The sequence below is a fragment of the Triturus cristatus genome, chromosome 7, assembly GCF_964204655.1.
Source record: "Triturus cristatus chromosome 7, aTriCri1.1, whole genome shotgun sequence".
In the NCBI taxonomy this organism is placed as follows: Eukaryota; Metazoa; Chordata; class Amphibia; order Caudata; family Salamandridae; genus Triturus; species Triturus cristatus.
The window spans coordinates 951,091,245-951,107,816 of NC_140590.1; positions in this window are offsets into that span (position 1 = coordinate 951,091,245).

Below are 16,572 nucleotides of genomic sequence, written 5' to 3' on the forward strand. Positions count from 1 at the left end.
GAAACACGAATAAAGACGTGCAATGACTTGTACATTTTATTCCAATACGGCAGAACGCTGATATGCCAGCATAAACTCTTCATGCTTCTTTAACGCTGTGCCGGATACAGGGCATACCAAACTCTGTTTCAGGCGTGCAGACGCCAATCACAAAATGGCAGCATGCTGTTACGACCGCGCCGGAAGGCTCCATTCGCGACCGTGCAGGAAAACGTCCTACAGCAGCAACAGTACCTGATAGAAGACAAAACGTCACCCTGGTGCCATGGAGACTGCGCGCGATACCACTGGAAAGGTAAGAATGCGCGTGCATTACAAGACTCATTCTGGGATTTTTTTTTCATCCCTGGAACCGTTGAACTGCCATAGATTATCGACACAAAATCCAAATGCAAATGTAGAAATAATACATGAAAAATTCCTAAAACTGGAACACACGACCCAATAGTAGGCACAGATGACCATAAATTACATTTCCATAGGAGCCGTGAAAAGGCAGTAGGAACTACCACTCTGGTCACTGGCACACCTTCTAGACCACTTCAAAAATAAAAACTTGACAGCAAGCATGTAGGAAATACACTTGGTGAAAATAAGTTGATTAATGTGTCACAACCACAATCAGAACAGTAATCACAATCAACGATCCTCTAGATTGCTACCAGGTTTCTTCTGTTCCCCGTACTTGGTCATCAGGGTGAATATAAACTAATAGATTATCCAAAGATGGAAAAAGAGCATCACTGGTGATACATAAAAACACACAAGCAGCGCTGGCATATCTTCACACGATAGGGACATGTAAGGGACACCCAATCCAATGCGGTCCTCCATATGCTGGAGTGCGAGCCTTTTACTTCTCTCAGTAGTTGACACACAGGAAACGCAGTGAGGTGAGGAAGCAAGCATTACAAAGCTCACCAGGCTTGTGTGAAGTGGGATCTGGCACACGCAGGTTGGGGGCGACCGGTGTAGTGGTCACTGGTGGGGCTCAGGGTGCCAGAATCCTTGTTCCAATCATAGTTTGTTGCTTCTTCTCAACATCTTGACTTCTTTAACATTTACTTCTTTAATTGAGCACGTAGAACGAGGGTAAGTCTCCAGATCATCAACATAAAATTGTAGTAATGAAGTCCAGACAGGTTGATGTAGTTCAAGATGATTTATTGTAGATATGTAGATGAGCCCCACTAGGAGCAGCCAGGATGCTGCTCAGCCCATTCTCAACTGTGGCTTTTCTTCACAGACTCCCAACATTCCTTAATACATCATCACTGTAAAATTCCACTGGGTGACCATGTGGTGGAAAATGGCATACATAAACATGAACAGGAAACTAGGATACTACACTAGAGTACACAAGTTCAGAGATAACCTGACATAGGCAACATGAGACAAGGATGTCTCTCTCGGTTGTGCCTTCATTGGGGAACGTATATAAGCCCCTCCTGCATGGAGAAAAGAGATGGGAGCCATGGATCTGTGATCTATACAAATCGCATATACAATTTAAGGATGTAGGATGTTAGTACAAAAGCCATTAGGCCTACGGCTTTCATAACGATTGTGTTAGTTCCAAGCTGGCATTATCACACCAGTTTGTAGAATTAAGTACATCAGTACGCCAGCACGTAGAGGGCTACCTAACATACTGTAACAATGAATGTCTTTATTATGCTACTTACAATTTCTTCTTTTAGCAATTATACAGTTGTTAATTGTTTTCTGATTATCTTTCTAATGTCCATTCTACATGCTGCATCGATGATTTATGCTCCGTTCTTCCCCTCACTGTTGACTGCAGACATTGCAGGCATTGCAGGCATGTCTGGTAGCGGGCCGACAGTCCGCGGCCCACGCAACAGCTGAGGCCCAAGTCGGGGAAGTTGCAGGCCGCTCCTGCCCCATTGGTGCCACTGCGCCTCTGGGAGGGTGCTGAGTATTTTGGGCAGTACGCGTTACACCCCTAAACCCCCCTCATACCCTAAGCCCTAACCCCCCACACATTTAGCCGTAAAACCACCCCCACACCCTTAGCCCTAAAACCACCCCTTGCCTTTGCCTAAAACCGCCCCTTTAATTAGCCCTACACCCCTCCCCATTCCCTTAGCCCTAAAACCACCCCTTGCCTTTGCCTAAAACCGCCCCTTTAATTAGCCCTACACCCCTCCCCATTCCCTCAGCCCTAAAACGACATCTTCCATTAGCCTAAAGCCATCCCCCCTTAGCCCTAAACCCCTCTCCACACTCTTCGCTCTAAAACCGCCGCTTCCCTCAGCCTAAAACCGCCCCTTCCCGTAGCCCTAATCCCTTCCCCTACCCTTAGCTCTAAACACCACCCCTTCCCTTGGCCTAAAACCACCCCATCCCCTTTTCATAGTTTTCTGGCGTGATAGTGAACGATTCACCATAAAGACGGGCCTACTAAGGATGCCGTTGTGATGCCACTTTCGTTCTAGAGGCTTTTGGTAATAAAGCCTTTGTTCAAAAGGACTTTTCCAACAAGTTAATACAGGCACTACAGGCAGTCAAAAATGGAAAAGCGCCTGGTCTTGATAAAATTCCTGGAGACCTTCTAAAGCACGATGAAGAAGTGTGGGGGCCGTATATTAATTTTCTATGCAACTCAATAGTGTTAGGAACTCCAATCCCCGATTCTTGGAAAGGGGCGGAAATCATAACAATTTTTAAAAAAGGTGATCGTTACGATCCGAGTAATTATCGCCCAATAAGTTTAATTGATATTTTACAAAAAAAAATTTCCAGACATATTTTAAATAGACTTTTAGATTGGATCGAGGACACGAAGGTTTTAACTAAATTTCAAGCAGGGTTTAGATCTAAAATGAGTACGGTTGACCAGGTGTTTAGGTTTATGTGTATCTGTTGGAAATACATAAACATAAGGAAGGGTAGCCTGTACGTAGCATTCGTTGATTTGAGAGCCGCCTTTGACCTTGTTCCCCGCAAATTGCTGTGGAACACACTTAAGAATATGGCGGTTCCGGGCGAGCTTCTCAAGGAACTTATCAAACTACCCATAGGGAACTTTGCGCAAATAAGATGGGGAAAAGGTGGAGAAATTTCAAGGCCCATACCCGTGGAACGTGGCGTGCGGCAAGGGTGTGTGTTAGCACCCACATTATTTTCGCTGTATGTAAATGACATTCCCAGTTATCTAAGTAATTGTGATCACGACTCCCCAAAGTTAGGTGGTGAGGCGATTACGTCTTTATTGTTCGCTGATGACACCATTCTTATTTCACAGACCCCGAGGGGGTTGCAAAAATTGATGGATTCATTCCAAAACTATTGTGTGGAGAAGGGTCTTGAAATAAATCCAACAAAAACTAAATATATGTCCATAAAACCCCAAAAGTCATTTAGGAAAAATCTGTTCTTAGAAAAGCAAAAATTGGAACATGTGGACAGTTTCAATTACTTAGGACTGATGTTGGATAACAATCTTACATGGAAAGGCCAGTTAGAAAAGAGTAATCTGACCCTTAAGCAGAACTCACTGCCTATATTAAAAGTGCACGGTGCAAGCCACTCCAAAGCAATTACGCCGGCAATTGAGGTCTTTAAAGCTAAGGCCCAATCGGCGGCCCTATATGGAGCCGAGCTCTGGGGATGCAGCTGTAACAACAACTTTGATAAGGTTGAAAATCATTTTATACGTAGGCTGCTTAAAATTCCGATTAGAACCCCATTAGTACCTGTGTTCCTTGACATTAATTTAAAGAGGACAGCGAATCATGCCATACTAAGACCCTTGTTGTATTGGGTCAGATTATGGACCACCCCGGAGTTGGGAGATTATAAGAGTGGGTTGATCGAAATACTCCAATTTGATGGATATATGAAAATACCGTGGTTAAAACACATTTTCAAGTGGTATGAGAGGTTAGGACTCTCACACTTGTGGGATGCTCCTCATAACATGACTTGCTCCTCCAAAAAACTTGTAAAGGATTCATTTTGGTCTTATGTCAATTTTGATGTATTAAATAGTTCTTCAATTGGCCCAATGACCCAGAAATTCCTGAACATAAAAGATACCCCTTCCTTTGAGCAATTTATGGATGAAATAGGTCCACCTTTAGCAAAAACACTGTACTTGCAATTTAGATATGGGATCCTACAGATCCAAGAAACCAAGAAACCAAGAGACTGCTGGATCAGACCTCTATGTAAAAATATGGGGGTTAGATCCCATAAAGAGGCAGAGCGCATAATCAAGTCTAATACCTCGCAACTTGTGGTATTTGGTACAAGCAGATTTTTATTTAATGTGTACCTTATTATGGCTATGTATGAAAAGAAAAAAGATGCGATTGTGTTTTATTTACTGTATTCTGCTTTTAAGGCTAAAAAGCCGAAATAAAGTTTAACGAACAAACGAACAAGTTAATAATGTGGAATGTAAGAGGGCTTGAAACCCCATCTAAGTGCCACAAAGTACCTATATCGCCTGTCTCCAGAAGACCCATCTCAGTAGGGTGGAGTTGGAGAGGCTGCACCGTATGTGGAGGGGTGTTAGCAAGCACAATTTATTTAGCATATTTGTGTGGAACATTAGTGTGAATCTGCCTCAAGACTATGTATGGCACTAAACTGACCAGCACAAGACAACTGAATACACTGGAGGAGAAACTCCTAGAACTAGATATAAGGGCAGTGGTGGATTCTTTTTGCCATAGATTTAGAATAAAAATGAGGAAGAATCATTCAGAGTTGATAGAAAGATTATGAGGGATAAGCTACAGAGAATACATTAAAAAATAACATACTGTAGGGGACAGAGGAGGATGCAATCTGCCATGGCTGCTATGAGATGTCACAGAGTGTGTGCCCATCTGTGCCATAAGCGATGAGTTGGGTGATATAGTGTGCAGATGGCAATTAATGAGGCCTTTACGCGCTACAATAACAGGTTGTACTTGGTGCCTTGGTGTGCAGAGATGGGGCTATTCTATTAATATTTAGAGGATATACCTATAACCTGCCTGGATGCAGCCTCGAGAGAAGCACTGGAGGTCCCTCTATCTACAGAGCAGATTGTCTCCACCATAGAGGAGTTGGATAGGGATAAGACACCTGGAATAGAGTGACTCCGTCTGAGTTTTATGTGGCATGCAAAGGAAAGTTAGCATCTAAGGGCCAGATGTAGGTGGCTAAATACCGGTCGGTAACACTGAAATTCGGTAAAAATCAGCATTACCAACCGGTATTTACCCATGTGCGATGTAGGTATTACCGAATGCCATCGGTAATAAGGAATCGGTAAAAATAAGGGAAACCAGTTACCGATTACTTATTTACCGATCTGCAGACACCGAAACACTAAAATACCGAATCGGTAAATAAGAAATCGGTAATAAATCGCAAATCCGAATTTGCTAAAAATCGGTATTTAAGAATCGGTAATTACCACTGACTCAAAGTAGGTGGTAATCAGGTGCACTGCATAAAAACAGCCCCAAAATGCAACAGTGTGAACACAATGGCAGCCCTCTACGTTATAGCAAGGCGGCTACGTCTGCGAGCAGCAGGACTGAGGGTCTGGAGACGGGAAGAGCGTGTGTACAGAGTGCGTGTCACACTGTTCCAAATGACTGAGGCAGAAATACATGAGAGGTACAGGCTACACCCACAAACCATCCTAGACCTGATACGGGACCTGCACCCATTCCTGGAGCATCAGACACCAAGGGCGCACGCCATAGCAACACATGTGCAGGTGCTCTGTAGCCTGCACCTACTTGCATCAGGAAGTTACCAGGGTGTGATAACTGTAGCAGGTGGTGTGTCACAGAGTTGCCTGTCCCGTTTCTTCAACTCCTTCTTGGATGCCATGATGCAGAGAATGCATCACTACATACGCTTCCCCAGCACACAGGCAGAACTGCAGAAGACAAAGCTGGATTTCTACCAAAAAGCACAGTTCCCACATGTAATAGGGTGCATTGATGGGACCCACATACCAATCTGCCCACCTGCTGCTACAGAAAACATATACCGCAAACGCAAATCCATGCATTCCATCAACGTGCAGGTGATATGTGATGCAGACAACCTCATCACTGACATCAAATTTCCAGGGAGTACCCATGACTCCTACATATTCAGGAACAGTGGGATCTACATACGTCTGGCTGGTGGTGAATTCGGAGAAGGATACCTGATAGGTAAATCAATGTGACACACCCTGATGTATACCTTGGATGAATGTATTGGTGACTCCAATTAATGGCACTTTCTTTCCCATTTAGGTGACAGTGCATATGCCGTGCGGTCATTTATCCTAACTCCATACCTCAACCCTTCCACCCCAAGTCAGAGGAGATACAATGTGGCACATAAAAGCACGCGCAACGTTGTGGAGCGCACCTTTGGACTACTAAAAAGCAGGTTCCGTTGCCTCTACAAAAGTGGAGGTGCACGTCAGTATCGTCGCATCATCTGCTGCAAAATAATAGCAACATGTGCAATGCTGCATAACCTTGCCACAAAGAAAGGAACAGCAGTGGAACTAACTGACTCTGAGGACGAGGGTGAGGACTGTCCACAGCCAGAGCACAGCGCAGTAGGTGTGGCAGCAGCACCGTATGGGAGACACAGACGGGCTGAGATAACACGCAACTATTTCTGAGTAAGTAAGGAGACAGAGCCAGTTACTGTATGTGAGTGATGGTGTTTAATGATCATAGCACACCACCACAACTTGAAGTGCGTCACATGTTAGGCCTAAATCAAATGCAGTGTCCATGCAAAAAATGGGTTACATCACCCAATTGAGTAAAACCATGTTATGGCTGGCTCTACTTCCTGCGCCCACGCGCTGCACTGCTGCGTTCCTTTGCCCCACTGTCCGCACTGCCAGTCTGTCCAGTGGCAGCTGTGGCGTTCGCTGCGCCGCCTGGACTCTGTGGGAGGGGGCATGATGCTACTGCAGCTAGTAGCCTCTTCACTTTCACCCCCATCACCTGTAGTGGCCACCTTGTCAGTTTGTAGCACTTCAAGTTCACTGTGACCAGCCCCCTTGCCACATCACGGCTGCAGTGTGCCATCTCCTCCTGCATGGCCACCGAGCACCTGCACAGCAGAGAGGTGGCAGTGGAGAGGCGGTTCACCGCCTTGGTGTAATTATCAAGTTTCTGCCTCTCCCAGCGCCTTGACAGACGGTCCTCATCTAATTTGCTGCACAGCAGCCTCACAGCCTCGGACACGTTCTGCATGCCCTCAGCCATGGTAGTGTTGATGGAACTGATGCCCTTCTCAATACAGTGCATGTGGGCTTTCATGTGTGCCATCTCCCGCTGCACTGACCTAATTGCTCTTCCTTGCAGGTGCTGGACCTTCAACATGTTCCCTTCAAGGCCAGCGAACACACTCTCATCTTCATCCTGAGAATGAGGACTGGCTGCCCTTGCCCTGCGGCGTCTGGAATGTGTGTGGGCGTGCTCTGTGGGGGACTGTGACCCTGCCCCGTTGGCATCCTCAGCCACCTGGGACTGTTGTCCTCCTGTGGTGTCCTCCTCGGACACCTCCATCTGCTGGAGGGTGGCCACCGGATGCTTCCTGCCTCTCGGTGCTGGTGGCCTTGATGGTGGTGATGGAGATGGTGATGGTGGCGGTGGGGTAGGGTGTCCAGCAGGCGACTGGACCTCCTCCTCTTGTCTCCTCTCTGTCCTGGGTGCCTTTACTTTGCTCCCCTCTGCTGCCCTGCGAGATGGCTCGCCTGTGAATACAGAATGTACATATGCTCACTTATATGGCAGCATTTGCATTGTAATAAATGTCATGCCTGCCAATCACACGGAGTGTCCTCTGCTTGCTAATTTCTAATTGGTGTCACATGCCTTTGGGTTCAGTGGACTGACTGTTCTGACATGTGTTACTCCTGACTACATCTCCCAAATGCATTGCAGGTTTTAAGTAAAACATGTACTGGATTGGGAGTACCTATGCCTCTTTGAGGATTGGGGGTAGGGAGTGGGGGGCACAGCATGCTGTGAATGCATCTTACCTTGTTTGTTGGCAGCTCTGGCTGGGCTGTCTGCATCGCCAATCCCACTCACACTCTCCGGCTGGAGGGTGGACTCAACCAGGAGTTCCAGAGCAGTTGGTGCAGGTGCTGTGTTCCTCCCTCCACCTGTACGGTCGGCCTGCTTCTGCCTCTCTGCCATCCTCGCCTTCACAGTCTTCCTTAGATCAAACCATCTTTTTTTCAGGTCCTCAATGGAGCGCTGGGTGACTCCGATGGCATTGATCTTTCACTGAATTGCAAGCCAGATCTGCCTTTTTTGTGACTCTGGCACGTGCAGGGACTGTTTTCCAAATAATTCATCGTGGTCCTTGGTCACATCCTCAATGAGGACCTCCAGCTCACTGTCACTGAATTTGTGCTTCCTTTTTCTTTCAGCAGCCTCCTTCTCCCTCTCCTGGTTGGCAATTTTGCTGAGTATTGGTTGCAAAATTCAGTTGGTTTGCTCCTGGCTTCTCTGCTCCCTGCCTCACAGTCAGCTCCAGGTTCAGTGGAGCTGCATGGGTATGGCCACTTCCTGCTTGGGAGTTAATGAGGATGCACAGGATTGGCTGATTCCACATTTACCGATTTTTAATTTACCGATTCGGTATTTACCGATTCGGTATTGAGGATTCGGTAATAACGAATCGGTAATGGGGATTCGGTATTTTTTTTTACCGATTCATTCCGAATCGCTATTTTGTAGCGATTTTTACTGAATCAGTAATTTTTACCGATTCATTACTTACATCTGGAATACCGAGTTCTTAATAACGAATCGGTAAAATTCGGTATTAAGGAATCAGTATTTCAGGATTACCTACATCTGGCCCTAAATTCTTACTTATGTACAATGATGCATTCAGCAGGGGCATGCTACTGGCATCATCTAGATAGACTACAACAGTAGTCTTGCTTAGCGCAGGATGTGATTCACTAGATGTTAAACCGTACAGACCATTTTCTTTGTTGAATACCTAATATAAGATATTAGGGTAACTAACAGGCACAAGGTTGACCCCAGTCATAATAGAGTTGGTGCACTCTTATCAGAGCGGCTTTATTGTATTCCTTAGGGCACACGTTAGTGTTAGACAGCTATTTCATGTGATGGATTAAACACTTCATATAGAGTGGATTCCAGCAGTGACCTCAATGGATATCAAACAAGCATTTGCAATGCAATAGGTCTCGCATTTATTAAAGTTAGAGCTGTTGGCAATCAAAATAACAATGTTTTTTACTTTTGTTTTTTTATTTGCAGTGGAGTTATATGTGCATAGCACTATTGCCAATGGAATAAAAAAGCAAAAGTAAAAAAAAATATCCTTTTCAACGCGAACAGCTCTAACTTAAACAAATGTAAGACCTATTGCATTGGAAATGCAATGGGTCTTGCATTTGTTGAAGTTGGAATTAATGGCCTTATAAATGCCAAATATTTTTACCTACCATGTTGCTGGATGCAGTACCATTTGTGGTCAAAAGAGATCCCATGTGACAACTTTCGGCCACATATGGTACTGGAACCTGCAAAGTTGGAGTTATTGGCATTATAAATGCCAATATTTTTTACCTAGCCATGTTGCAGGGTGCAGTATCATTTGTGGCCAATAGAGGTCCCATGGGACCACTTTCGGCCCTGTAGAAGATATGCTAAATCCACCCTACCCATAATGCATTGTACCACAAGTACATTCAAATAGCAAAGTCCATATATACAATTAGTAATTTTGAAATGTGACAAAAGAATTATTATATTAATTACGGATTAGGTTGCAGTCTGTGTGGAGCTGATGAAGGGAAATGTATAGAAGGTCTCATATAAATGTGAGATGTGCTAGTGAGTAAAGTAACCACTGCCAGCCTTGCTTTGGACCAAGCGTGTCCTGCCTGAAGCCCTTTAAGAAAATAGTGCTCTGAGGCTGTAATTAAAACCTAGGGGGTAACAACACATGTAACGGGGTGTCCTCATGGAAGGTTACAAGAAGAGTGAATGGGGTAATACGGAGGGAGTACGAAGCCTATTGACCAATAAAAAAGCCACCATTTAGAAAGGACAGGGACAGGAGTCAATTAAAAAGATGAGAGGAAAGTGGGCGGAGCTTTATGCCCATATCCTGAATACAGTATGTCTCCAATAGACAGCGCAAGCGCTGCCTAGGCGAGACCTAAAAAGCGATCAGTACACTGCTATCGCGTTTTCTGTTTGCTGTACTCTGCAAGGTTCTGGTCGGAGTAACAGTGAGGAAATTAATTAGTTACTATAGACAAAAGCGATGACAAGGGTTCGAACTGGACGGACATTTTCAAAGCTTTGGGAAATACACAGAGGCACTTGGCAAGGATACCCCCTTCCTCTGTTGCTTTTTGCTCTGTCCATTTAGCCTCTGACTTGATTCCTGCAGGGGAACATGCCAAACATAGCATCCCGCAACTGATGTATGTGTTGCAGAGCTTTGGTGAAATGTCTGGACTTATGGTCAACTGGGATACGTTTTGTCTGTTCCCTGTACACCTACTACTTGACCCAGGGGGCGGGCTACTGGTTTCAACGTTAAGATGGGAACATGACACGCCCAAATATCTGGGTGTTTAAGAAACTAAATGGTCTGTTATTGGAGTTAATATGGGCTACCAAGAGAAAAAGGATGGCTAAAGGTAAGACTATGACGCCATTGCAGGAGGGCGGTGTTGGTTCTATATAATATGAGCACCCACTGTGAATAATTGAAGAACTCATATCAGATAGTATGACGCAGAGAAATGTATGAGAGGGTTCAAGATATATTGGACCATGGGTAAACAAAGTGACGGACACGGTGTGAGTAAATAGGAATATATATTATGTAGTGGTTTTGGAAAAGAGGATTTGCATTGCAAGATGAAATTGAAGATAAGGTAAATAAAGAATGGGGACATGGCAGAAGGCAGAGACGTTTGATGAGAGAAGATTAAGTAAAAGAGAAGAGGTGGAGGGTGGTTAGTGGTGTGGGAGAGACTGAGTAGAGGTGGTGGGAAAATTTAGAGGAGGTGATAAGTGGAAAGTGTAATTGAGAAACATGGGAGAGGTGGGTGAAGTAGTGAGGGAGATGGTAGAGTTGAAAGTGTAGGCAGTGGAGTGGATGGGATATTTCTTCTCATTAGTACATCTATATGGCAGTTATGTGATTGTGTTGATAAAAATATGTCTGCAATCTGTCATGCTTTCCGATTTGTTTGTTGTTGCAATTTGGTGTTTAATTCCGTAGCACCAGAATCTAGTCAGCTAAGGACACCTGTTCGGTTGGGTTGCTCTGGGGCAATGGGAATGAACCACCAGATCCCATGTGTACTGTTGTTATGTGTTTTTTCAGTCAGCAGATCCCTCATGGACTGTTATAATGGGGTGTTTAGAATCCAGAGTAGGGGGGTACTACTTTAAAAAGAACCACAGGTGTTGATGTGACGTTTCTGTGGCAGTAAAAACTTTACCACAAGATCCAAATTGCATTCTTATGGTGTGGTGTTTTAGTCTGTAGCAGCAAAGGCTTTGCTACCAGGGACTACTCGCAAATATATCTAGACTAGCATGTAATCGTTCTTCAGATTCCACTTGGATTCCTGTATTGGGGATGCTGCAACTGGCGGATACCACACACAAATGAGACTGTAAAGTTTACTGAGAAGTGTGAAGTGAAACGTCTCAACCTTAGATCAAGCCAAATATTAGTTCTCCTCGGTTCACACAGAATGGTATCCTTGAGTTGCCACATCTCCACTTCTGTGTGAATGTCATAAACTCAGGACTGAGGCGGTGCTGTGTGGTTAACCGCAGCTGCAACATCACTACTTCTATCCTTAGGTGGTGCTAACCATAGAGATGGTGCAATTCAAGGTTAATACCAATGGGAGATCTAAGAGGTCCATCCAGAAGGCTGAGATGCCTCAATCTAACGATGATCCCAGAATGAGGTTTACAGACGTCACCCATATATGCAGATGTTGAAACTCAAGGTTAAATGCAGGCACCACCAGAAGAAATTATCTGAAGTCCTCAAAGAATCATGGATATTGTGACCCAAAGTTATCCACATACAAACCTCGAAGGAGGTTTTTAGGGTGCACATGGAAGCTGAGATGTTGCAATCTGAGAATAACACCAGAGGGCTGTAGAGTCCTGTCACCAGCCCAAATGTATACTTGTGTAGAAATCAAGATTAAGTACTGTGGGCTACTGCACCGACCTGACAGTTTTGCTCCCGCAAAGTTTTTGCCAGTTGAAACGTTTACAAATTGTGCAGGGGAACCATAGTAGTCCGAGTTTATCACCTTGGAATGGTAGGATACCTGCATTATTACCATGTTATCATTCAGATTTTCAGACCTTATTCTGGGGAGGTAATACCGTAGTGCTATAAAAACAAACTGCATGGTGTCCGTATTTCCCCAGCAGTATTTCTTCCAAGAGATATTGTGAATCAAAGAATGAACATCTGTACACACACTGCTAAAACATCCCTTTGCATGAACAGGCCCAACTTTTCACTTTTTCAAGATCTTTGAAACGGCTCCCATTCTATTGGCATTTTGACATTTATGTTATTACTTATGTGTTTTTGCAGGATGACGATGAAAAGAAAACAACAAACATGCAGCTGAAAAAAGATAATTGAGAATAAATGAAACAATACATTTTTCTTCTGATGGTTTTCGACGGTGGGTTTATATGAAGAGGGTAATTTCGCAAAAATCAGCTTATGAATGTAAACATCCAAGCATTCGAAAGTTTTCAGAATTTAACCAACTTTGTAAGGAAGTGCCTATGGTGTAATATAATCTGTCCTTTTGGATGCCTGTTTATCCTATCTGCTGTCAGTCCAAAGCTTGGTAAGTGCTGTTATCTTGTGCTGAGAATGAATCCACTTTTGCGTAAGGATCATCCCAATAAACATTACACTTTGTCTCTTTTCCTGATTTTATCTTCTTACTAATGGTTAACAAATATAAAGCCTGATCTTTAATGTTAAAAGGAATGACTTTCGTGTTTCAGGTGAGGTCCATACTTAGAGCCATGTGTAACAAAAGAAGATAGTACGATCTATTGTTCCAGGGGCCAGGTTTAATATGTTGCTCCCCTGTCACAGACCCTTGCAACAGTCAACCATGAACCCTGCAAGTGAATACCTAAAGAACACTAATACAACATGCTAAGCTGTTAAAGGCAAATGAGGAATGCCTCATATCTTCCTTACCAGTACATAATTTGATCTGGTGGTGCCAACCGGCATTTATGAAACCTGGGATCCCAGCTTGCCACTTGCCTGTGGCCTCCAGTTCCCACTTGTTCCAGACTGATCCAATGACACCGCAGTTGCCTGGGTTTTCCCTCTGGATTTTCCCAACTGGGTTTTCCCACTCACAATTCTTCCCGCCAACAACAGCCAAACCCACCCCAGCACCTACTTAATGAAGGCCGCTGCTAAAACATCGGCACCTGGACCGCGCCCAGCGTCACGACTCCCGGCCCTCCAGCCCCCGACCCGAAGATACACCATTGCTGAGCTCTCGACCCTTGAGGCCGCAACAAATACTACCACCGCACCAATCCCTGCTCAAGGGTAGGGCCTTTCACCTGCACTCACTACCACTTCACCTGCCACTGCATACACACCAACCCACCGCCCAGTCCCACCCCCGAACACACCACAGACACACCTGAACAAAAACACCAACTCACTTGCACCCTTCTCAACACACACTCACTATACAAGTATTCCACTGAATTATGGGACCTCACGGCCACCCTCGCATCCGACAAGGTCTTCCTCACTGAGACCTGACTCAACCGCACATCAATCAATCAAACATTTGTAAAGCGCACTACATACCCGCGAGGGTCTCAAGGCGCTGGGGGGGGGGCTGCTACTGATCGAACAGCCAGGTCTTGAGTGTTCTCCTGCAGGTCTTGGGTCTGTCGTAGGCTCAGAGGTAGGGTGTTCCATGTTTTGGCGGCGAGGTGGGAAAAGGATCTCCCACCGGTGGTAGTTCTTCGGATGCGCGGAACAGTGGCTAGTGAGAGGTTGGCGGAGCGTAGCTGGCGGTTGGGGATGTAGAAGGAGAGACGACTGTTGAGGTAGGCAGGGCCGGTCTTGTGGAGTGCCTTGTGTGTGTGGATGAGGAGCCTGAAGGATATCCTCTTGTTGACGGTGAGCCAGTGCAGGTTTCTCAGGTGGGGGGTGATGTGACTGTGGCGTGGTACGTCGAGGATCAGTCGTGCCGAGGCGTTTTGGATGCATTGTAGTGGTTTGATGAGCTTGGTCGGGGCTCCCGCTTAGAGGGCGTTTCCGTAGTCGAGTCTGCTGCTGACAAGGGCCTGGGTGACTGTCTTTCTTGTATCTGTTGGGATCCATTTGTAGATTTTGCGGAGCATGCGGAGGGTGTTGAAGCAGGAGGAGGAGATTACGTTGACTTGCTTGGTCATTGAGAGCGTTGAGTCTAGGATGATTCCCAGGTTGCGTGCGTGGTCTGTGGGTGTCGGGGCTGTCCTTAGTGCCGTCGGCCACCAGGAGTCATCCCAGGCTGATGGGTTGGAGCCGAAAATGAGGACCTCCGTCTTGTCTGAGTTCAGCTTCAGGCGGCTGGCCCTCATCCAGTCGGCGACGGCCTTCATTCCTTCGTGGAGGTTGGCTTTGGCAGTGGTGGGGTCCTTGGTGAGGGAGAGGATCAGCTGAGTGTAGTCGGCATAGGAGATTATGTTGAGGTCGTGCTGTCGGACGACGTGTGCAAGCGGGTTCATGTAGATGTTGAACAGTGTTGGGCTGAGGGAGGAGCCCTGGGGTACGCCGCAGATGATCTCGGAGGCTTCGGATCGGAATGGGGGGAGGCGGACTCTATGAGTTCTGCCGGAGAGGAAGGATGTGGTCCATTCCTGAGCCTTGTCTCGGATCCCTGCGGCATGGAGGCGTGCGGGAAGTGTGTGGTGGCAGACGGTGTCGAAGGCTACGGAGAGGTCTAGGAGGATGAGTGCTGCTGTCTCACCGTTTTCCAGCAGGGTCCTGATGTCGTCGGTGGTGGCGATGAGGGCGGTCTCGGTGCTGTGGTTGCTGCGGAGCCCTGACTGAGAAGGGTCCAGGATTCTGTTTTCTTCGAGGTATCGGGTTAGCTGTCTGTTGACGATCTTCTCGATGACCTTGAGAGATGGGCCGGAAGTTCCTGAGGTCTCTTGGGTTTTTTGAGTAGAGCGTTGATCTCGGCGTGTTTCCGGCCCTCTGGGAAAGATGCGAACTCGAGGGAGAGGTTGATGACGTTGCGCAGGTGGGGTGCGATGGAGCTGCTTGCTTTGTTGAAGACGTGGTGCGGGAATGGGTCTGACGGAGAGCCGGAGTGGATTGTGCTCATGGTCTTGATGGTGTCATCGATGCTCACGCTGGCCCAGGCTAGCAGAGGATCGTAGTCGATGATGTGAGGAGAGTCTGTTGTGTTGCTGTTTGTTGGGGCTGTCTGGGTGTTGAAGCTGTCGTGGATGTCTGCTATCTTGCGTTGGCAGAAAGTGGCAAGGGAGTCGCACAGGGCTTGCGACGGCGGGATGTCGTTGGTGTTGGAGCTGGGGTTGGAGAGTTCATTCACAATGTTGAAGAGCTCCTTGCTGTCGTGTGTGTTGTTGTCGAGGCGGTTTTTGAAGGAGGTCCTCTTGGCAGCCTTGATGAGGTCGTGGTGGTTGCGGATGGCGTCCTTTTGTGCTGCGAGACTGTCCGGGGTCTGTTCACTGTGCCGTTTCTTCTCTAGCTTCCGGCAAGCTTGCTTGGAGGCTAGGAGTTCTGGGGTGAACCAGCTGGCCCTCTTGCTGGTGTCTCTGTAGGGGGGTTTCTTCAGCGGGCGAGGGTGTTGGCGCAGTCCTCGATCCAGCATCTGAGGCTGTGGGCAGCGTAGTCGGTGTTGGAGGGTACGGTGGGTGGGCTGAGAGCATGAAGTTGATCTTCGGTGATTTTGCTCCAGCAGTGGTGGGGGATGGATCTGTTGGGTGTGGTGGGTTTCTGGAAGGTGAAGTGGATGCAGCGGTGGTCAGTCCAGAGGAGTTCGGTGGTTTGGTTGAAGGAGATGTGCAGGCTTTAGGAGAAGACGGGGTCGAGCGTGTGGCCAACAGAGTGGGTGGGCGTGGTGAGGAGTTGCCTCAGTCCGAGGTTGGCGAGGTTATCGATCAGGGTTGTGGTGTTGCTGTTGTTGTTATTCTCAAGGTGAAAGTTCAGGTCTCCAAGGAGGATGTAGTCGGTGGAGGTCAGGGCGTGCGTGCTGATGAAGTCGGCGATGGAGTCACTGAACTGGGGGCAGGGTCCGGGGGGTCGGTAGACGAGGGTGCCTCTGAGGGTGGAGTTGGGGTCTGTGTGGATCAGGAAATGCATGTGTTTGGCAGTGTTGAGAGTGTCGTCGGTGCTAGTCGAGACCCTGATGCTGTTCTTGTGGACGATGGTGATTCCTCCTCCGACTCCGTTGTTGCGGTCTCTGCGGGTGATCTTGTAGCTGTCTGGGATGGCTATGGCGATGTCGGGTGCGGAGGAGTC